Source organism: Leiobunum rupestre, chromosome 2 (assembly GCF_980474605.1).
Source record: "Leiobunum rupestre chromosome 2, qqLeiRupe1.1.hap1, whole genome shotgun sequence".
NCBI classification, from domain to species: Eukaryota; Metazoa; Arthropoda; class Arachnida; order Opiliones; family Sclerosomatidae; genus Leiobunum; species Leiobunum rupestre.
The window spans coordinates 9,309,169-9,334,566 of NC_143385.1; the positions used below are offsets into that span (position 1 = coordinate 9,309,169).

Genomic DNA, 25,398 nt, shown 5'->3' on the forward strand with positions numbered 1-25,398 from the left:
GTAACGCACTGATTGCTCCATGATGTGTAGCGACTTTGTTAGCATATGGTTTATTAACTAGTCTCGCTACAAGTGGATTCTGGTTATATACAGCTATAAGTTATTATAATTATATCAACTTCAATTGTTTATAAATAGGAAGCACACACTAACAGGAGAGTATCAGAGATGTTTATTGCCGATTTTGTTCAAAGTCGGGCGTAATGTAGACCTATATGAGATATGAAATTTCCCAAAAGGAGACGTTGCACTGCCCATTCGATTTGCCATGGCAACCGAAAATGTTTTTGATCACTTAAAACAAAAAAATTTCCATGTAAAAAAGCATGGGATTTTCTCGAAAATTTAGAAACCAAATTGAAAATCACAAAATGGGTAATTTGGACCACATTTAGGTAAATTGGAACATTTTTGGGGTAAAATTGTATCAATTTTTGGGTAAAATAAGGAAAAAATCTTATTTTTGTTTTAAGTGGTCAAAAACATTTTCGATTGCCATGGCAATCGAATGGGCAGTGCAACGTCTCCTTTTGGGAAATTTCATATCTCATATAGGTCTACATCACGCCCGACTTTGAACAAAATCGGCAATAAACACCTCGGGTACTCTCCTTGTAAGTATAAATTGAAAATATGTTCCGATATATACTTGACTGAGAAAGCACTCTAACAATTTTTTTTACTGAAATGTCTACGAAATTTCTAAAAAGATATTTAACATCACAGTTGTTTTCAAAGAAATCAAATCCAACTCATCAATTATACGCAATAAATAATTTCTAGGAAATGAAGTCACTGACTAAGAAATGGCAAATATACCCTGAAAACAATTCGAATAGAACAAAAGCAACAACGATATTTGTTTCTGAGAAACATTCCGTCAGAAACACACGTCTTGGAAACCCGAAGAACGCAAATTAAGCATTTTTGTTATTGACGAATTCCTGGGCTTCTTCGAATCGTAGCCGCAAAAAAAAATACTAATGCATTCGCTGTCTGCAACGTTCTAAGTTAGGCGCAGTCTACCAAGTCTTAAAAATACATATATTTAGACGACGTTACAGATTATTGCGAAGTTTAAAAGAAGGTAGGAGCCGAGCGTTGCGTAGATGTAGGGCCATTTTTATGGGCTGATAAGCACGTACGGGGGAAGAAATTCGAGCCGCGAGGTGAGGTACCGGCGTACACCAGGGCCAACTCCGATCGCTTTATAGCGCGAACAGCGACTGATCGAAGTTGGCCGCGACCCGCCGGAGGGGTTACCAAGGTTTCGCCCGGGGAACGAGAACGGCCAAAAGTGGGAGGGGCTTCCGCAACAATTTTCGAGGCGACGGGGGGTCGGCACAAATCTGAACACTTGTTGTTTTGGTGAGAAAAGAATCACCTTTGATCCAAACGCGCATCTATAATTAGAACGAAAAGATCTGAGAGCCGCGTATAAGCCGTTCACTTTGTACAAAGTGTTTCTTAAAAATTAGTGGTTTGAGAACTAAGTAACGCTTGGCTTTCAGATCGTTCGTTTCTAAAAAGTACTGACTGTTACAATTTGCGCAATTAGCATTGAGATCGTTCAATTCCAAATATACATAGCTTACAGAATGCTTTATATAAAGAATGATCTGAGAGCTACGTCCGCATAATTTTACAGTTTGTATCTTTTAGAAATGAATGATCTGAGAACTACTTGTGCATAACTTACGGAATGCTTTTTATAAAGAATGATCTGAGAGCTACGTCCGCATAATTTTACAGTTTGTATCTTTTAGAAATGAATGATCTGAGAACTACTTGTGCATAACTTACGGAATGCTTTTTATAAAGAATGATCTGAGAGCTACGTCCGCATAATTTTACAGTTTGTATCTTTTAGAAATGAATGATCTGAGAACTACTTGTGCATAACTTACGGAATGCTTTTTATAAAGAATGATCTGAGAGCTACGTCCGCATAATTTTACAGTTTGTATCTTTTAGAAATGAATGATCTGAGAACTACTTGTGCATAACTTACGGAATGCTTTTTATAAAGAATGATCTGAGAGCTACGTCCGCATAATTTTACAGTTTGTATCTTTTAGAAATGAATGATCTGAGAACTACTTGTGCATAGCTTACAGAATGCTTTATATAAAGAATGATCTGAGAGCTACGTCCGCATAATTTTACAGTTTGTATCTTTTAGAAATGAATGATCTGAGAACTACTTGTGCATAACTTACGGAATGCTTTTTATAAAGAATGATCTGAGAGCTACGTCCGCATAATTTTACAGTTTGTATCTTTTAGAAATGAATGATCTGAGAACTACTTGTGCATAACTTACGGAATGCTTTTTATAAAGAATGATCTGAGAGCTACGTCCGCATAATTTTACAGTTTGTATCTTTTAGAAATGAATGATCTGAGAACTACTTGTGCATAACTTACGGAATGCTTTTTATAAAGAATGATCTGAGAGCTACGTCCGCATAATTTTACAGATTGTATCTTTTAGAAATGAATGATCTGAGAACTACTTGTGCATAGCTTACAGAATGCTTTATATAAAGAATGATCTGAGAGCTACGTCCGCATAATTTTACAGTTTGTATCTTTTAGAAATGAATGATCTGAGAACTACTTGTGCATAGCTTACAGAATGCTTTATATAAAGAATGATCTGAGAGCTACGTCCGCATAATTTTACAGTTTGTATCTTTTAGAAATGAATGATCTGAGAACTACTTGTGCATAGCTTACAGAATGCTTTATATAAAGAATGATCTGAGAGCTACGTCCGCATAATTTTACAGTTTGTATCTTTTAGAAATGAATGATCTGAGAACTACTTGTGCATAGCTTACAGAATGCTTTATATAAAGAATGATCTGAGAGCTACGTCCGCATAATTTTACAGTTTGTATCTTTTAGAAATGAATGATCTGAGAACTACTTGTGCATAACTTACGGAATGCTTTTTATAAAGAATGATCTGAGAGCTACGTCCGCATAATTTTACAGTTTGTATCTTTTAGAAATGAATGATCTGAGAACTACTTGTGCATAACTTACGGAATGCTTTTTATAAAGAATGATCTGAGAGCTACGTCCGCATAATTTTACAGTTTGTATCTTTTAGAAATGAATGATCTGAGAACTACTTGTGCATAACTTACGGAATGCTTTTTATAAAGAATGATCTGAGAGCTACGTCCGCATAATTTTACAGATTGTATCTTTTAGAAATGAATGATCTGAGAACTACTTGTGCATAGCTTACAGAATGCTTTATATAAAGAATGATCTGAGAGCTACGTCCGCATAATTTTACAGTTTGTATCTTTTAGAAATGAATGATCTGAGAACTACTTGTGCATAGCTTACAGAATGCTTTATATAAAGAATGATCTGAGAGCTACGTCCGCATAATTTTACAGTTTGTATCTTTTAGAAATGAATGATCTGAGAACTACTTGTGCATAACTTACGGAATGCTTTTTATAAAGAATGATCTGAGAGCTACGTCCGCATAATTTTACAGTTTGTATCTTTTAGAAATGAATGATCTGAGAACTACTTGTGCATAACTTACGGAATGCTTTTTATAAAGAATGATCTGAGAGCTACGTCCGCATAATTTTACAGTTTGTATCTTTTAGAAATGAATGATCTGAGAACTACTTGTGCATAACTTACGGAATGCTTTTTATAAAGAATGATCTGAGAGCTACGTCCGCATAATTTTACAGTTTGTATCTTTTAGAAATGAATGATCTGAGAACTACTTGTGCATAGCTTACAGAATGCTTTATATAAAGAATGATCTGAGAGCTACGTCCGCATAATTTTACAGTTTGTATCTTTTAGAAATGAATGATCTGAGAACTACTTGTGCATAACTTACGGAATGCTTTTTATAAAGAATGATCTGAGAGCTACGTCCGCATAATTTTACAGTTTGTATCTTTTAGAAATGAATGATCTGAGAACTACTTGTGCATAACTTACGGAATGCTTTTTATAAAGAATGATCTGAGAGCTACGTCCGCATAATTTTACAGTTTGTATCTTTTAGAAATGAATGATCTGAGAACTACTTGTGCATAACTTACGGAATGCTTTTTATAAAGAATGATCTGAGAGCTACGTCCGCATAATTTTACAGATTGTATCTTTTAGAAATGAATGATCTGAGAACTACTTGTGCATAACTTACGGAATGCTTTTTATAAAGAATGATCTGAGAGCTACGTCCGCATAATTTTACAGTTTGTATCTTTTAGAAATGAATGATCTGAGAACTACTTGTGCATAACTTACGGAATGCTTTTTATAAAGAATGATCTGAGAGCTACGTCCGCATAATTTTACAGTTTGTATCTTTTAGAAATGAATGATCTGAGAACTACTTGTGCATAACTTACGGAATGCTTTTTATAAAGAATGATCTGAGAGCTACGTCCGCATAATTTTACAGTTTGTATCTTTTAGAAATGAATGATCTGAGAACTACTTGTGCATAACTTACGGAATGCTTTTTATAAAGAATGATCTGAGAGCTACGTCCGCATAATTTTACAGATTGTATCTTTTAGAAATGAATGATCTGAGAACTACTTGTGCATAACTTACGGAATGCTTTTTATAAAGAATGATCTGAGAGCTACGTCCGCATAATTTTACAGTTTGTATCTTTTAGAAATGAATGATCTGAGAACTACTTGTGCATAACTTACGGAATGCTTTTTATAAAGAATGATCTGAGAGCTACGTCCGCATAATTTTACAGTTTGTATCTTTTAGAAATGAATGATCTGAGAACTACTTGTGCATAACTTACGGAATGCTTTTTATAAAGAATGATCTGAGAGCTACGTCCGCATAATTTTACAGATTGTATCTTTTAGAAATGAATGATCTGAGAACTACTTGTGCATAACTTACGGAATGCTTTTTATAAAGAATGATCTGAGAGCTACGTCCGCATAATTTTACAGTTTGTATCTTTTAGAAATGAATGATCTGAGAACTACTTGTGCATAACTTACGGAATGCTTTTTATAAAGAATGATCTGAGAGCTACGTCCGCATAATTTTACAGTTTGTATCTTTTAGAAATGAATGATCTGAGAACTACTTGTGCATAACTTACGGAATGCTTTTTATAAAGAATGATCTGAGAGCTACGTCCGCATAATTTTACAGATTGTATCTTTTAGAAATGAATGATCTGAGAACTACTTGTGCATAACTTACGGAATGCTTTTTATAAAGAATTATCTGAGAGCTACGTCCGCATAATTTTACAGTTTGTATCTTTTAGAAATGAATGATCTGAGAACTACTTGTGCATAACTTACGGAATGCTTTTTATAAAGAATGATCTGAGAGCTACGTCCGCATAATTTTACAGTTTGTATCTTTTAGAAATGAATGATCTGAGAACTACTTGTGCATAACTTACGGAATGCTTTTTATAAAGAATGATCTGAGAGCTACGTCCGCATAATTTTACAGTTTGTATCTTTTAGAAATGAATGATCTGAGAACTACTTGTGCATAACTTACGGAATGCTTTTTATAAAGAATGATCTGAGAGCTACGTCCGCATAATTTTACAGATTGTATCTTTTAGAAATGAATGATCTGAGAACTACTTGTGCATAACTTACGGAATGCTTTTTATAAAGAATTATCTGAGAGCTACGTCCGCATAATTTTACAGATTGTATCTTTTAGAAATGAATGATCTGAGAACTACTTGTGCATAACTTACGGAATGCTTTTTATAAAGAATGATCTGAGAGCTACGTCCGCATAATTTTACAGTTTGTATCTTTTAGAAATGAATGATCTGAGAACTACTTGTGCATAACTTACGGAATGCTTTTTATAAAGAATGATCTGAGAGCTACGTCCGCATAATTTTACAGTTTGTATCTTTTAGAAATGAATGATCTGAGAACTACTTGTGCATAACTTACGGAATGCTTTTTATAAAGAATGATCTGAGAGCTACGTCCGCATAATTTTACAGATTGTATCTTTTAGAAATGAATGATCTGAGAACTACTTGTGCATAACTTACGGAATGCTTTTTATAAAGAATTATCTGAGAGCTACGTCCGCATAATTTTACAGATTGTATCTTTTAGAAATGAATGATCTGAGAACTACGTGTGCATAACTTGCGGAATGCTTTTTATAAAGAATGATCTGAGAGCTACGTCCGCATAATTTTACAGATTGTATCTTTTAGAAATGAATGATCTGAGAACTACTTGTGCATAACTTACGGAATGCTTTTTATAAAGAATTATCTGAGAGCTACGTCCGCATAATTTTACAGATTGTATCTTTTAGAAATGAATGATCTGAGAACTACTTGTGCATAACTTACGGAATGCTTTTTATAAAGAATGATCTGAGAGCTACGTCCGCATAATTTTACAGATTGTATCTTTTAGAAATGAATGATCTGAGAACTACTTGTGCATAACTTACGGAATGCTTTTTATAAAGAATTATCTGAGAGCTACGTCCGCATAATTTTACAGTTTGTATCTTTTAGAAATGAATGATCTGAGAGCTACGTGTGCATAACTTGCGGAATGCTTTTTATAAAGAATTATCTGAGAGCTACGTGTGCATAACTTGCGGAATGCTTTTTATTAAAGAACGATCTGAGAGCTACGTGTGCATAACTTGCGGAATGCTTTTTATTAAAGAACGATCTGAGAGCTACGTGTGCATAACTTGCGGAATGCTTTTTATTAAAGAACGATCTGAGAGCTACGTGTGCATAACTTGCGGAATGCTTTTTATTAAAGAACGATCTGAGAGCTACGTGTGCATAACTTGCGGAATGCTTTTTATTAAAGAACGATCTGAGAGCTACGTGTGCATAACTTGCGGAATGCTTTTTATTAAAGAACGATCTGAGAGCTTCGTGTGCATAACTTGCAGAATGTTTTTTAGAAATGAAAGGTCTGCCAAATAATTGCGCATAATTTTTCAGAATGCTTTTTAAAATATTCTCTCTGAGAAATAAATACCTATAATTTCACATTCTTAAAATGAACCTGAGAACTACTGTGCATAATTTTACACTTTGTACCTTTTACAAATGTAAATGGTCTGAGAACGAAACGGATAATCAGTACAGCGTGATTTATATAAACTGTTCGAAGCCTTTACGCCTTTTAGCCTAAAATGTCAAAAGTGCGCTTGAAATATCGCCGGAAAGTCAGCGTTAATTTAATATGCAAATGTTAAATGGTGCAAAACTGGTAGAAATATTGGAGGAATTTATTATCGTATGCATTTATTCAAACATTTGAATATGTTTTAAATTTTATTCTATTTAAATGTATTCATACCACCATGCATTTCTATTTTGTATTTATTGTTCAAGGTTTTCAGTTTAGCATTTGGAAGGTTGTTATCAAAACTAAATGCCAAGCTATTTGCGTTGAAATTAAGTAATCAACTATGAATTAGTGACCAATAGTGGAATTGTATGTCACTTTGTATTGTGTTAGTTTATAAAATTAAAACACTAACAAATTGTAAGTTTATGCAGTGTACTGTTTGGTAAGGGCACTTTCAGAGGAAAAAACTATACTCTTTATGCGAACATTTTAAAAAACATGTTTACATTTTAGTGTTTAAAGTACATTCAACTTCGAATCAAAGAAAATAAGGCTTAAATTAACTATTGTCATCTTTAAAACACTTATTTTTAAGTCTAAGGCTACTGTTACTTCATTGTATCCACTTTTTACAAATTGAAATCAAATGAAAAGAAGTTTAAAGATATAGTTACGAAGCACAAAGCAAATCATACCTAGTTAAAATCGTGCGTTCTGTAGTATAAACTACTAGTTATGGCATGAAATCACTGGTTAATTTAATAGGTTTTTGATACTGATATCAAGTTGAAGTCGCTTGATTTCAAGTGATTCAATAAGGAAAAAGTTCGAATCATAAGTAATATTAACGAAAATCAAGGGTAGCTTTGTCCTCTATGAAGTCTGTACCCTAAAATTATAGCCTATCTTTTAGTTGTATTTTACATCTAGGATTTTTGGATAGGTTTGTATGATATATGAACCCTAACACCAATACTTGTAAAAATCCCCAAAACTCACCGATCTTGGTGAACACTGCTTTACGATTGACATTGGACAGATCGGATGACGAGCAATATTAGCGAGCATGATCGACACAACACATCCAAAAATTGGGATTATTTAAACAAATTCACTGGAAATTTCGATTTCGTAAAACAGAATGCCGTCTAAAACGAACGACGCGTTTTCGTAGAGCAACGTTACCCGAAAAAGTTTTTTTCCAGGTCACTACATCGCTAAGCCTTAACAGTCACTGACAAACGTGCTTTCCGTTGAGATGGTCCGTAACATCGTGAATTTCGTTAAATCGGAACGAAAACTCTTCCGTTTTTCGCGCCAAACGAACAATAAATAACAAACAAACTAAACAAGCGATAGAGGAACTTTTGAATCGTTATCTCTCGTACGAAAAACACTCGATTTGTTGAAGGCAATAAAAACGGGTACGCGTTGGACCTTCGCAGCAGTCTCTCCGGCTGGCGTCTACCAGCGTTGCCCGGTACGATCTCTTATAAAATTTATCCAAGTAAAATACCGAGGTTCAATCCGAATATTTTCCTGCTCCCAAGAGTACCCTCACCCCCTCGCGATTCGGCGCCCCCCATCTGTTTTGTCGCTCCCCCCGCAACCAACCCGAGAGGCCCCCCGTATTTCACTCGCCTTCTATCGGACCAACAAATCTAAGGGGAACGCGAAGGTAAATGGTACACGAAGAGAAGGTTTTCGGGATTCCAACAGGTAGAATTCACCCTACAGAACTCTTTTGGCGCGCTTTCCGATTTGCAGAAACATTAGGTACGCAGCGACGCGCGACGGAATAAATTTTAAACAGATTTGCTAAATTGTAAATAGTTAGAAATGTTTACCAGGAAGTGTTGTTATTCTTTAATGGTTCAAATGTTTTCAAACTATTAAAATTATAATTGAATTAATTTTAATCCTGCAGAAACAGTTTAATAACCACTACTAATTTTCTTAAGTTAAATATTTGAACCAGTTAATTAGAGAATTAGAACTAAAATTCGCGTTCCTATCAAGCTCAATTTTAATTTTACTATTTTTGGAGAAAATCACTTTATAGTTAAAATATTTTGTTCAGTAGTTTATCGGAAATTTTAAATTTAATTTAAAAAACAAAAATTAATATTATGAAGTGAACGTAAGTAAGCCTCCGCGTTAAACAATTCTAATAATATTTAAATCTAATTACAAACGTTTTAAAATTTTTACGATAATTGACTTATTTCTACGACGTTAATTTCAACATACGTAAATTACCAATTAATACATATGAAAACTATAGTCTTTAAAAAATACAAATGATAAAACTATAAATATCGCGTAGCCCGCGAAACCAAAAATGAAACGGATGTTTTCAAACTACCACGGTGGGAAAACTACCACAGTCCGAGAGCACGATTTTTCTTACAGGTGTTTTCAGGTAAAAGAAGGGGCAAGAAAGAGATGGAAAGAAATAGAGGGGGCATGAAATAGGAGGTGCCGCGGGGAGGGACGTTTTTCAAGCGAAAAAAATCGTTTCTGGCGGGTCAGCGGGGAATACTCCGTCGCGAGTACCTGGATTCTAGGATTTAGCCCCGAGGAACGAACGAAGTTGAGCGTTTCTGCGAAAATTCTACGTTTACGACTTCCTACCCTCCCTGCCTGCCTCCATCTCGGCGTTTCTTCAGCAACTTCTTCGCGTCCATATATGAAATATTTTCCGACGTACGATTAAAGTCGAAAGTACCTTTTAAGTCTCAGGTTCTCCGTTGAGAGAATAGACATTTCGTCGTTTGAGAAAGATAGTAAAGGCAGTTTTTCACCAGCGCCAGAACGTTCGACGCGAAAAAATTGCGTTAGGCCTAACGGATATTTTTCGCGTCGCGTCGTTTTTGCTCTAGTGAAAACCAACCTTAAAAGCTGAGTTGATGCGCGCTCTAGATTAGAATCTCTCTGACTGACTTTATAAAAGCAATTTTGGCATTCTCTCCCCGGCGTGGTTCCTACTCCACCCGCCCCTTTTGTGTTTGAAATTATAATGAAATAGGTATTAGTGGTATCAACTTAGTTTCGCCGCGTAATGGTTCGTTGGCAGAGATCTTTAGACAACGCGCAAATTCTTGGAAAAGAACTGATAGGAGTATTAATTACACTGGCTTAAAGGTGGCTGTCACAGAAAGGAGAAATATTTTAATGGATCTTGTTACGGATTGAGAATATGGAGTGGGCGCTTGCAACTGATGAGATTGCTTCTTATTAAGACTAACAAGGCTTCACAATTAAAGGTTGGGCAAGTTAAATGACCACGCGTATTATTAAAATAACCAAGTAAGAAAGGATATTTAAATATCGTATCTTCGGTTTTCACACAAATCACTTAGCAGATTGAACGCCGGAAACAATTTTGTTAAATATTAATTTAAATATTATTCTCTGAAGCAACTAAGCTACTCAAAAAATCTATAATAGTTATTTATTAATACTATTAATAAGTTTAATAAATGACATAATTAATAATAATACTATTAATTCGTATTTATGATAATAGATTTTTGGTAATTAGTAATTTTTGAATAATAAAATTGATTCTTATTCATAAACTAATTATGGTGGTCGGGTGAAATTGCGTAGGAGGGTGGTGACAAGCCCTTCATGCCACGCTAGCCAACAGCTCCCTACACTTCTACTCCTACTTCTTCCATGCAAAATCAACGCAGAAAGAGTAGTTTCAAGTTTTCACCCTGTGCTGAAAGCTGGGATCGAACCAGGCTTTTCATCTTCAAGAAGAATAGAAGTAGATCTACAAAATCCCATGACGCCACGTGTTTATCCTAATCGCTAAAACGATTCTTTCGATAAAAACAAAATGGCGACCAACGATAACTGGTTTAAGGTTGTTTTCCATCTTTAGTATGTTTTAAAACTTTAGTATTTAAAAGATAAATACACAATGTTTCGTGTTACTTGAACCGTGATGAAATAAAGTGGGGGTGAAATTCTTCCCCCCCTCAAGCGTTTGATTGATTTTATAATTAATAAAGAAGATCAAAATGATCGTTTGGTCGATTTGATTATTTGGGGAAGGGTTCGGTTGTATAACCAGGGGGAAAACCCAAAAAGGGGCGGAGTCGAGAGCTAATAGAAGATGCTACCAACCATGAAATACTTCTCTAATTGGACTGACATTATAACTTAAATACTATTTTCAATCCAAATTTTGTTCGGGTTTTCAGATTTATTTTAATTGCGTTGAAATGGACATCGACTCGAAGATTTCAAAAGATCGCTTACAACATTGCAATAATTACCAAAACTTTTATTTGAAATTCAAATTCCAACCCGAGTAAACGATAAACTCTTTAACTTTAAAACTCATTTAAGGATTTTTTTGAAGTGTTTACCTAGGAGCAACAAACACAAGGAGAACACAGCTAGCCTTTAAACACGCTCACGCAGTGTTGTGTACAAATTTCATTGGACGTACGTTTTACGGAAAGGGGGAAGACAATTTCCGAATTTTCCCCTTCCGACGGCAGCAGGCGCTAAAGCGTCTAGCCAATGAAAATTGTACACAAGAAAATGCACGACTTTTGACGGGTTGCGTTCTCCTTGTGTGGGGCGCTCTGTTTGTTGCTCCTAGTTTTTACGAACTAGTTCCAGTTTCCTGTTGTTAGCTTGTGTTAAATTTGTTATTTGAAAGATGTTAGTTATTGCACTTTCTCTTACATTAAGAAATGTAAGAAGTTTCTCGAAACGGGGAAACTGTCAACCCAATAATTAAGTAATACTGGTTACTACAAGTGTTATCAAACTATTGAGTGAATATGATGTTATTCAAGTTATACCAACTTTACGTCTATTGACCAATTGATTGATTACCGATAATTGAGACTTACATAACTACTCACACTTGGTAGTGTAAGTAGCTTGTGATTTCGCGCAATATTTCTGTGTTTGTCTGAGATTCTTAACAATATTTTCTGTGTTTGTCTGAGATTCTTTACAATATTTTTTGTGTTTGTCTGAGATTCTTTACAATATTTTCTGTGTTTGTCTGAGATTCTTTACAATATTTTCTGTGTTTGTCTGAGATTCTTTACAATATTTTCTGTGTTTGTCTGAGATTCTTTACAATATTTTCTGTGTTTGTCTGAGATTCTTTACAATATTTTCTGTGTTTGTCTGAGATTCTTTACAATATTTTCTGTGTTTGTCTGAGATTCTTTACAATATTTTCTGTGTTTGTCTGAGATTCTTTACAATATTTTCTGTGACTGTCAAGTGATATCTTACAATATTGCCCTTTGATTGTCAGTAATATGTCTGCGATTGTTAGTAATATTTCTGCGATTGTCAGTAATATGTCTGCGATTGTTAGTAATATTTCTGCGATTGTCAGTAATATGTCTGCGATTGTTAGTAATATTTCTGCGATTGTCAGTAATATGTCTGCGATTGTTAGTAATATTTCTGCGATTGTTAGTAATATTTGTCCGATTAGCAGTAATATGTCTGCGATTGTTAGTAATATTTCTGTGATTGTCAGTAATATTTCTGCGATTGTAAGTAATATGTCTGCGATTGTAAGTAATATGTCTGCGATTGTTAGTAATATGTCTGCGATTGTTATTAATATTTCTGAGTTTGTCTGTGATGTTTCACAATATTTCGTTGATTTCCAGTGATTTCTCGTGGTTACCTCCGATTTGCGCACCTGATTGCTGAAGTGACTAAACGCCTCGCCAACGCTTTTATTTTTAAATAGTTCCTTGAAACGAATAGTTTCATTTGCGCAATCATGTCGTCCACTTGAAAAAGTCCCGGGCTTGAAATCGAGCAAACAGTTTGGGCAGTATACTTTTATTCAACACACTCTGTCGATTTGATAAGGATAAGAAGATAACGCGCCCTGTTAGCCCGTACAAGAAATGCGTTTTAACCCAATAATACCACGGATAAGATAATAAAAATCGGGATACACTAATTATCTCGTACGACCAACTGCCGTTATGGAAATATTTGTTTCAACTGGTTTGTTTACTCGAACACCATTTCTTCTTTTGTACTTGACGCTTATTTTGATTTGTAAAATACAGAATGACTTTTGAGGGAATGATTATTTCCCCAAGCAAGAGGGGGGGGGGAGGAAAACCGTCACTGGTGTGTGCTTCAGTCACGTCGGAACCAACGAGGCACCGAACTGATTTGATTTCTTTTATTGTAAAGGAGCTTACTTTTGGCGCATTTGAGGATTAAGAGCAATGTTAAAATATTTTCAACGTAGTGATTCTCCCCAAGTAGAAATAAATACAATTTGGGAAACCTTTGAATATACAACGAAAGTTATAGATCGATTTACAATTTTTGATGGGCAAAGACGACTTTAAAGGGGTAAAATTCATCCGAGGTAACGTGGTGATGGCGTTATTTGTTAGTAGATGGCGCTCTGATAGCAACATGACGTCTTAATTTTGATTTTCAACGATTGGTTGAAAGTTTTCAGTTTTTAGTGGAGAACGGTTTTGTCGAGATTTAAAATACAAAATTATCTTCCCTGATTGGATAGTTTAAAATTGTATTATAGTGCCATCTATGGCGGAGTGTTAACTACTGTTAAAATTAATTGTTAATAAGAATTTAAAGTACTATAATTTAGTAATTAATTAATAACTTTTTAAAAAGTTTACTTTTCATAAACTTTATAGTGTCGCCATCTACCTCAAACATTATTAAATAGGAAGGTACCTCGGGTGGATTTCGCCCCTTTTTTCATATTTCCCTGTTGGCAATATGTGAATGCGTCTATATAAAGTATTAAAGTTTTATATTTAATTTTTCTTCTGCCTTGACAATGGCACATAGGAGTAACAAACACAAGGAGAACGCAGCTAGCCTTTAATCACGCTAACGTAGTGTTGTGTACAAATTTCATTGGGCAAACTTTTAAGCTGAACGTTTGACGGAAAGGGGGAAGACAATTTCCAAATTTTCCCCTTCCGACGGCAGCCACTATATTCCACATCAAAAGCGACATCGATTTGTTTTTCAGATGAAAACTAAGCACAGTATGCCTTAAAACCCAATTGAAGTCGTTTTGATTAGTGCTCGGCATACGATTAATTTTTATCCACGAATAAAATAAGCTCGGCGATATTTAAATAATATTTATCTAAATAACCAATAGTTGAATAAAAATTGTAAAATGTTTAAATAATCGAAAGTTAATAAGCCTATTATTTAAATAAAACAAACAATTATTTAAATAAATACCACTTTTATTCAAATAAATGCTTGGTTGCGTAAAAAACATAATTAAATAAGTTAAAATGATATTCTTTTTACCAACGTTTTTTAAATAAATCGGAAAATTTGTGGATAACGAATAAACAATTCCGAGCACTAGTTTTCATTGCCAGTTTGGAGCCTGGCTTAACTTAATTAGCTTCTCGCGTTGACCGCAAAGCGGCTCTGCGTTAACTGAAAAGGTTAATTGACGTACGGAAATCTTGTTGGTTTTTTTTCAAACGAAGGCACGTAAATATTTGGTTTGAGTCTATTTGATCGATTCCCAAATGATCGAACGGGTCCCATTTGATCGAATTTCCATTTGATCGAATTGCATTTGATCGAATGGCATTTGATCGAACGAAATTTGATCGAAAGCTACTGTAGGGTAAAACTACTAGTTTTTGGGAGTAAATCGAAAAGGCAACGGTGCATACGCGCCTACGGCGCGCGTACATCAACCTAACCTAACCTAACCTGACCCTATTTATATATATCAAAAACAACAAGCCGTTATCGTCGATGTCATAAAAAATTCCATCATATAGTGTATAAAATAAAAATATCTTCATCTTTGTGGCTTAATACAGTTAAAGCAATAAATTATTCCATCATTATTCCTTCTGCACTTAAGCAATGAATTGTTCCATCATTATTCCTTCTGCACTTAAGCAATGAATTGTTCCATCATTATTCCTTCTGCACTTCATATTGACATTCGGTAAAATAAAAACATACCAACGGGTACTATAAATACTTTTGAATTCGATCAAATAGTATTCGATCATTTGAAGGTTCGATCTTATGAAACAAATGACAAATGGGATTCGATCAAATGGAATTTCGATCAATTGCAACGTATAATGATCGACTGTCGATCACATATTTTTCGATCAAATGGACCAACACCAAATATTTGGAGTACCCGGATTTCTCCGTATCTCTCTAAAAAAATAAATATCTATATTTGGTTAAAGATGAATTCTTCAAATAGACGGTGTGTGTTAAAAATTTCCGCGAATCGTAATTAATGGGACCACATTTAGATTATAATAATATTTATAGAACCCGTTATATTTATTGTTTTGGGACCGTTGTTTTGTAAACAAACAAATAAGAGTCTATTATTACCCAGTCTTTTATCGATTCAAAATAGTTGATAACCATTATGGAGTGTGTTCCGCGTCACTAGAATTTCGAGAACAATAAAAGCCAAAATCAACGCCCTCCGCGTCTGTTGCGGTTTGGGAGAGCTAATTGTCTTTGAGAAAATGTATATATATCTCCACCGGACTGAAACAGTGGGTATATACAGGTAGGTGATGCGGTCTTGAAGTGAAGGAAATGGTCTTGAAGTTAGGTGATGGTAATTGGTGATTGGTAACGTGTTAGTAGGTTAAATAATGCGTTGGAATTAGAAAATATGAAAACTGCATTTATTTACACGAAAAAAATCAAAGTTTAAAATTTGGCTCAAGAGATCTGCCCAGTGTAGGACCCTGGGAATCGTCGAAGGCTTTGTTCTCCCCCTTCTTACGCCCCCAGGTAGATCCCCCTTACAGCCATCCCTTGGCACGCGGCATCCCAAAGAAGTCAAATTGCTTGAGAAGTGATTTTTATGACTCTCGGGGATGGCGGCGATGGGACGGCGGACAATTAGAGAAACTACCCCTTTTCGCAAATGGGCGAGTTTCTTGGAAATTCGAGCGTTCCCCCTGCCCCACACTTTATTGGCAATGGATCATCGGTAAAGGCTCCCAAATTTTGACAGTTTGTTTCAGGAAGAAAGTTGGGAGAAAATACCTTTAAAAGCTTGGAATACAATTTCAATGAAATAGAAAGTACACTGGTTATTTTGGGCGCGAAAACAGGTAGTTCTATTTTTTAGAGTTAAGCTATACATTATTTAAGGTACAAAATGAAAATTACAAGAAATTTAAATTTATATTTAATATTAAATAGATTTTAACGGAAAGCGCTTTATTTGTAATACGCTTTCGCAACAGCGTCAAACCAACGAGGCAGAACAGGGATAATTTGGCAAAGCATGGCCGTCATAAGGCTAGGCTTATAGGTTATACGGACGCCAAGTAACATTTAAAAAAATAGACCATTTAAGTTAATCAATAAACCAAGAATGTATTTATAATTAGGTATTAAATCAACCCGATATCTCATTGGTTCCATAAAACTGACGCACGGCTGTGACGTAACCGTAGTATAGAAATAAACGCTATTGGCTATCAAGTCGGCGCGGCACGGCGCCTTCCAAGCGAGCTTTAACACCTGAAGTCAAGTCGTAAATTGCCATTAAACACGCCTACAAATAAACAGTTCCCGTTTGATTTAATGATACAAAAACTAGGTTCCAGCTATAATGAAGAGCTTAGGCCCGTGCAATAAAACGCGTAGCGAAAACGGGCAAATCGGGTCTAATTTCTACACATTATGTTTTTGACCCAATGTAGCATTTTACCAAATATAGCATTTACACCATTGTAGCATTTGATCCAATGTAACATTTACCCAACTGTAGCATTCGACACAATGTAGCATTTGACCCCCATGTAGTGTTTACCCAAATGTCACATTTACACCATTGTAGCATTTGAGCCAATGTAACATTTCCCCAACTGTAGCATTCGACACAATGTAGCATTTACCCAACTGTATCATTCGACACAATGTAGCATTTGACTCCAGGTAGAATTTAACACAATGTATCATTTACCCAAATAAAGTATTTACCCAATGTAGCATTTGACCCAAAAAGGTATTTGACCAAAAGTAGCATTTACCCCAAAGTAGCATTTGACACAATGTCGCATTTGGCACAACGTAGCATTTGACCAAAGTATCATTTGTCCATATATAGCATTTGGACAAATGTAGCAATGGACCCAAAGTAGCATTGGACCCAAGGTAGCATTTGACCCAAGGTAGCATTTGATCCAATAAGAATATTTATCATCTATTTTGGGGACAAGAGTACACGACGGATTTTCTTCCGTGAATGATAATCTTAATTAGTTTCAAATCTGCCCTAAACGGATAAATAATTATCATAAAATTATAGGGAGATTAAGGCGTTCTCCGTACGCGTTCGATTACACTCTCTTAATCTCTTTAATAGCATTTCGTTTAACGCCACGCAAACTGTAAGGCGTCTAGGATAGCGGAGTCATATTTCTCGGAATCGTCGACCTGCAGTCGATAACGACTTCTTCAGAAATGTTATTCCAGATCGTACAAAGGATTCGGTTTCGAAATGATAAACCTGATTAACGCGCACACTTTCGCCCGATCTCAAATTCTAACTTTAAATTTTGTCGTCGAAGGTCGATTTTTTTCTCATTCGGTTTCGGCTTGTGGGCCATTGGCGGTTTATGGTTCGACTGCTTACCCCCCTCGTGAATCCCCCCGACACATTTACGAAGGGTATATCAAATACGAACTCGTTTTTAGGAAAAAAAATGTTTTTAATGGTTTCAACCTTTTTTTCATTACTCGGGCAGATTCCACGGCTGTCGGACGTTTAAAAACTCATTAAATGTCAAAAGGTGCCGATAGATCATAGATGAGGGAGAAAGAGTTCTGGTACGAGACAAATTCGGCATACACCATGGATTAGTTAATTAACACCAGCGTCGTTTACATCGTGGGTGTAACATTTCCGAATGTTTGTCGTCCGAAACTATTCGTAAAATATTGTTAAATATTATTGGTGAAATATTTAGTAACACTGTTGGAATTCTTAGCTACACTGTTGAAATTCTTAGCTACACTGTTGAAATTCTTAGTTACACTGTTGAAATTCTTAGCTACACTGTTGACATTCTTAGCTACACCGTTGACATTCTTAGCTACACTGTTAAAATATTTCGATACACTGTTGAAATACTTAGTTACACCTTTGAAATTCTTAGTTACACCTTTGAAATTCTTAGTTACACCTTTGAAATTCTTAGTTACACCTTTGAAATTCTTAGCTACACCGTTGACATTCTTAGCTACACTGTTGAAATTCTTAGCTACACTGTTGAAATAACTAGCTACACTAACTCATGAACTACCGGAATTTTGTCTGCTAAGAAGCAAATTTAATAGCCAATCGTTTGATTAACAGACGAAACTAGCAGTACTAGCGATGGGTGGCTCTATGCAAACTGAGAAAGGCTAATGACTGAAGATAAAATTAAATTAATCTTGCGAAATTTACTCCTATGCTTGTAAAAGGGACCCACCAAGTTGGTCAATGAAGGAAAATAAAGAGTCATTCATTTAACTCGTTGAGAGAGAATTTTGAACACATGATCCACCTAGCGTGTATTAGTGAAACGATTAGCATCCGTTGTAACAAATTCATTAGCCAGTTCAGTTTCTGTAGATATTTGTTACGGTACAAAGCCGAGTAAATACCTTAACCATATAACGACTATGAGAACTTTAACAACTAGAGAATTATGTGAATTCCTCCAATAGAGTCAAAGCAAATTCATTCGTATCCTTTTTGCCGCACTAATACGATCAGGGAGCGTACATAATTAATGGTTACTCAAAAATCTATCATCTGGAAACCAAAAGGAGGATACCGGCTTCCCGCGGTATTTAAAAGATGTAATTTGCGGCTTCCTCTAGTTCTTTGATCTATATTTAAATTATTTTGCACGAATTATACGGAAAAGTAGCGAGTTTTAAAATAACCAACATAATAATAATACTAATAATGAGCTAGGGTAACCTAGGCTAATACCCAAGGCACCACCTTAGGCCCAAGTCATCCAGCGACTTTTAATCCCTTAAGCAGGTGGCCGGGTTACAATGTATAGGAGGATATTGTCACAGGGGTTCCGAGTATTCGCAACGCGGCCATCTTTGTTTGTGTCAAGAGTCTTTTAAGATAAGTAAAAAAATTAGTTGGGGTTCTACCAGAATAAATTCCTAGCTAAACAGGCCAAAATCTTTCACAAAGACAACATAGCGCTACTTCAGTAGGACTTGCAAACTTATTTAGTCTATGGTTTTAAAAATCCTACTAATGCTCAGTCCTGTTTGTTGGGTATTTTCTGAAGCGTCACCCATAAAGTCGATTTTAGAAATATAGCTAAGGAAGCCTACGTGAAGATAGTATATTTCAAAATATAACAAGCCCATAACTGAACAATTTACAAAATTAATGAGATATAGTTAGTTAACTATTTATAATGGCAACCGAAAACGTTTTTGACAACATGATTTGGAATTATTTCCATTGAAAATAACATGGGAATCTGAAGTATTTTAAGGGTCCCCCAATTGACCAAATTGCATTTAAACTTGATTAAATTTAATTTTTAAAATCAATTTAAATTTTTTTTAACGTTTTTGAAATTTTCAAATTTTTTAAAAGGTTTCACAGGAAAAATCCTTCAGATTCCCATGTTATTTTCAATGGAAAAATCCCAAATCATGTTGTAAAAAACGTTAAACGTTTTCGGTTGCCATGACAAAACGAAAGCCCGTCGCAACTTTTCCCTTGCAGGTTTTTTAAGGTACATGGAGGTGTAGTACACTATACCCGAGTTTAAACCAAATCGGTGATTATCACCTCGGGTCGTCTCTTTGTAAGTTTGCAGGTTTGCCAGAGAATCCTTTTTTGAGCCCCCTGCTTCGTGAAAAATCGGACCAAACCTTCTGCCTCTCTATACGCAAAAGTAAATAGTCACGTAAGTAGAATTTTATAGAATGGTCTATTAGGTGGATAATTTGGGGTTCCATAGCGCTACAATTCTCGCGAGAAAATTAACTCGCAAATTGCCAAGCATCGCCAAGGAGATATAAATCGCTGCAAAAGCATTCCGAAATTCCCTTTCAAAACATCTACAGGTATTAGCAATTAACAGCGAGAGTAAGGTGCACGCCATTCTATCCGGAATAATAAAAACATTCCCGGGCAACAACCCTCCGCACCGTGTCGAGAATTCGTCATCTCATCATACGCGCAGACAGAGCACTTCCCTCCAATTAGCACCGGCTAAACTAGAATCTATATCGGCTTTTACCCCCGCGCGCGGAGGGTTTCGAATGGCTCGGCGGGTCGCGGTGGATTCGAAATTCGGTAATCTTCACCTGAGATATTTAATACGGACATCAAGGTGGGCAGGAGGGAGGCGGGCTGACTGGCTCGACGTCGAGCCGGTGTCTCGGATTTCCATAGCGTCTCGTGTCTGAGCCTCTCTCGTGTTTTTAAAACAGAACCTTGATATAATATTTTGCTCCTATGATGGACATCGATATAGCTGCGGGATAATTTCCCACGAGTCGCGTCGAAAGAGAAACTCATCGCCACCGCCAGAGGCGCTAATGTACCAAGAACTACTTGCCTCTTTTTTCTTACTATGTTGCTTTTAACTTACAACCCTCGCTTTGCTTCAATTTACAGCGAGTGTATGCTTTCGCGAAGCGTGTCGCGATCGGTGTGGAATCCAATTGGAATGACATTTAGCGATCATTTTACAAAAAAATTGCGTTACATTTAAATCGTGCAAGGTGTCATCTTGAGTCGGCTTGTGAATGAAAATTGGCTAAGTTTAGTCGTCCTAATAGCATCCAAACCGATCAACTAGTTCAACTAACTTGATGTATATAGCGATTGACAAATGGATGATTTGAATCGCCAATATAGCGTAAAAACTGATCAACTAGTTCAACTAACTTCACTTTAGTGAACTTATTGTATCTAGCGATTGACAATTGGATGATATGAATCCCAAAATATTTTCCACTGACCAACTAATTGAACAAACTTGCGTTGACTATAGCAGGGTCATTCAAATCCGTGAATACGTCTTGCTAGTTTCTGCACCAACTATATTTCTAAAATGGAAACTTTCAGCTAAATACTTTGCGCAATATGTTACGAAGGTTACGAATCATCTCTCCAAAAGACTCGACACTTATTTCAAATATCTTGCAAATATAAGAAGTTGGTTTCAGGAAATTAATAATAAAATTGTTAGAATCAATTCATAATAAGAGTTTCTTTTGTGACCTTTATCGACTAAAATCATTGTCCCAATTAAAGCAAAAAAAAAATGCATCTGCAAATTTTCTTGTTTCTACAAGAATTTAAAACAATGCATATAAAATAACAAATATACCAATCAATTTTTTCGTTCACTGATCTGCAAATTTATTCGCATTTGAAATTGCGATTGAAAGTAAAGAAAATTAGGATTCGATAAAAAACCAGTTCCTAGCACGAACTGTATCTGTGTAGAGCGTTTCAACAATAAGGATCGACTTGTTTTTTCCCGCCCAAAACTATAATAAAGTTTCCGAGAGCGTACACCAGACAGGTACCGGGTATGTTTACAACGAGTTCCATAATTACCTTTTTCTTCTTTTCGGAAAAACAGTTGCAGCTACTGCTGCGGTATGCGGCCAACAGACTCGATGGATTCCACGCGCAGAAACGAGTTATTTTTATTACTCTGGCGGCGTTGTTCAATATTGATTTAAAGAATTAAGCTTTCTTTAAATGGAATGCTAATTTTATTGTGTAATTGCTATTTCATCGCGTTATTAGTCACAAACGGTACCTCGATGTAAAGAAAAAATACAATTGCTAAAAAAACTATTTGCTTGTGAAACAGGAAGAATTAGAGGTCGGGGACGGTTAATCATTATGTTATATTTAGTTAATGTTTAAATTGATTTTTTTCGGGAAAAAATGTAAACAAAGAAATTTACCGGTTAATATTTCGGAAAATGATTAAAAAACATGTCTTATTCGTCAAATTTTAGATTTTTATCGAAAAAAACGTCGATTAATTTTACAAATTTATCAAAAAATTAATCGGATAATACAGATATATAAATTACTTGATCAAAACATTTTACGAATAATTTTGAGAGATTTATCTATTGAATAAAAGTTAACCATCCCCGACCTCTAGGAAGAATTAAAATGTTTTGCTTCAGTCACGAATTGAGGATATTCTAACTGGTATATGGACGTTTATTTAACGGAACAAAATGTAACGTCAAAGGTACATTATAAACCGTAAGAATGTTGTAAGGGTTAGTTGATTAATAACTGAGATTTTAAAAGACATTTCGAAATAGCATCCCGGCTCGGGGTGGTGACTTTGTAAGAGAACTGTACTGAATTGTACAAGTACTAAATGATCCTGCTGTAGCCAACCCAAGTTGGTTCAATTAGTTGGTCAAAGTGAATAGATTTTGACGACTCAACTCGTACTATTTTCATTTGCAAATGAAAAACTAGTTGCACCATAGACGTTGCTTCAATCTGTTGACCAGTGTGGATAATAATAATAATAATAATCAGCTAAGCTAATACCCAAGGAACCACACAGGCCTACGTCACCTAGCGACTTCTAATGCCCTTAAACAGGTGGCCAGGTTACAATATGTAGGAGGGTAGTGGCAAGCCCTTCAAGCCACGCGAGCCAACAGCTCCCTACAATCACTATTACCGTTCACCTCCCCAAGTTCAAATCATTCAATTGTCAATCGCACGAAACAATTTAAAACCATATATTTAAATAACCATTTAAATAATTTAATATTTTCAAAGCCATAGATTAATTAAACTGACTGGTGAGTACAGCTTTTGAAGTGATGTGTGGTCATTATAAAAATATTTATTTATTTTTAAAACCAAAATAAAATTAAAAAAATTAGTTTATTTTATTTTAATCTAAGAATGTATACAGTTATAGTTAGAGCTGTCAATTTTCCGGAAAAATAAAATGCGGAAACATTTCCAGAAAATGTTTCGGAAAAAAGGTCTCGGTCAAATTTTCCGACATACAACACTAGTTATAGTTAAAAAAATTTAACTTACAAATAATTGTTTAATTAAACCCAGTTTAAATAAAAAAAATCGCGCGCTAAGTTGTTATTTTATGCTTCTGTGGTGGAAGAAATGTCAAATATGAATACGGAAAGGTCAAGTTCATCCTCTTTTTAATATGCCTCGTCTGAGAAAGGTATAATCCGTATTGGATTTCGTTTCTGCCACAGAAGGATTCATTTCCTTATTTGCTGTCACTGTTCGTACTTCTAATTTTAATTGGTTACTTATGGCAGTGCCAGCATAAGGGATTCCGCTGGAATGCAATTATTTGTTCGCCGACAATTGGAGAGATCTGTTTCAATCTGGGCCAATCGAGAAATTCCAGAAAAGGGCACATACAAGAAACCGATGCGAAGCACGAAATTAAGCGGAATTCCGAGAAAATTAGCCGAATTCAGGACTTGAAAATATATTACTTAAACGCATCAGTAAAACAAGTTTATTTCAAATAACCGTGGTTTCGATCTGAAGTACAATTTCAATTAAGTTAATTCTAACTAAAAATAATAAAACCACAGAATTTTTTTAATAAAAGTTAAAATACTTGAATAAAATATGACAGGTTAAGCGATTCTCTAGAAAACGTGTGGGGGAAACTTCTACTATACGCAATAAAGCTATATATCTACAAGTTTTCAACGGCTGGCTTAACCTGTCTTATTGTCAAACTTATCGTTTTCTATTGATGTTTTTTAATTTTTAAAATAAATTTCTGCTGCATTTGAAAATATCGTTTGTAACATATTTCTATTAAGTATTTTAACTCAATTAGCAAGAACGTTCATCTTTAGTAAGTTCTAATATAAAAATACTGTATTAATTTAAGATAATTTTGATACTAATGGAAGATTATTTCATACTAATGGGAGATAATTTTCATACTAATGGAAGATAATTTTCATACTAATGGAATATAATTTTCATACTAATGGAAGATAATTTTCATACTAATGGAAGATAATTTTCATACTAATGGAAGATAATTTTCATACTAATGGAAGATAATTTTCATACTAATGGAAGATAGGGTACGTTCAGCAGAGCTCATCGGACTCACCCATTACTAATCGGTGACATCGGTTTCCTACTGTACGCTTTGTCGCGTTTCCGGTTTTGACGTCACGTTAGTCATCGGTTACTCACCGAAGTCATCGGCTGGAAGAGTCGGTTTTTCCGATGACTGACGTCATTTCTGACATAAAACTACTAAAAAAGCTACGGCATTTTAAAAAACACCTATGACTGAATAAAAGCGTTCAGCAACTTACGACGTCATTATGACGAAAAAGCTCAGCGGTGGAAAATATCAAATCCATCGAGTTTTTTTCCGTTGACTGCTGCTGAACGTAGCCATAATTTTCATACTAATGGCAGATAATGTTCCTACTAATGGCAGATAATGTTCCTACTAATGGCAGATAATGTTCCTACTAATGGCAGATAATGTCCCTACTAATGGCAGATAATGTTCCTACTAATGGCAGATAATGTTCCTACTAATGGCAGATAATGTTCCTACTAATGGCAGATAATGTTCCTACTAATAGACGATAATTATCTTACTAATGGCATATAATTTTATTTCTAATGGAAGATAATTTTATTTCTAATGGAAGATAATTTTATTTCTAATGGAAGATAATTTTATTTCTAATGGAAGATAATTTTATTTCTAATGGAAGATAATTTTATTTCTAATGGAAGATAATTTTATTTCTAATGGAAGATAATTTTATTTCTAATGGAAGATAATTTTTTTTCTAATGGAAGATAATTTTTTTTCTAATGGAAGATAATTTTATTTCTAATGGAAGATAATTTTATTTCTAATGGAAGATAATTTTATTTCTAATGGAAGATAATTTTATTTCTAATGGAAGATAATTTTATTTCTAATGGAACAACTTTCTTATCATATAGAAAGCAAAATTCTTACCAATCGAAATAATTTTTAAACGATCAAAAGTAAATTTCCTTTTTATTCGACAACGAAATCTATATTTTATTTTTGGGTGTATACAGGTTGTCAAATTAAATCACGAATTTGCTTATTTGAGGTATAATTTATTACAATATTATAGGCGTGTAGTAATGAATAAATTCTACGCTTGAATAGTATCTTTTTACGAGTTGCAGAAT

General features: G+C 34.9%; 1 protein-coding gene across 1 annotated transcript in view; it reads right to left on the reverse strand.

The window, feature by feature from the left end:
• Egfr (epidermal growth factor receptor) overlaps positions 1–8,607 on the reverse strand; it is a 66,612-nt gene extending 58,005 nt beyond the window's left edge. Inside the window, exon 1 of the mRNA XM_090165372.1 lies at positions 8,130–8,607. The gene's annotated coding sequence lies outside the window, so the exon portion shown is untranslated. The remainder of the gene's footprint in view (positions 1–8,129) is intronic.
• Between the last annotated feature and the right edge of the window lie 16,791 nt (positions 8,608–25,398).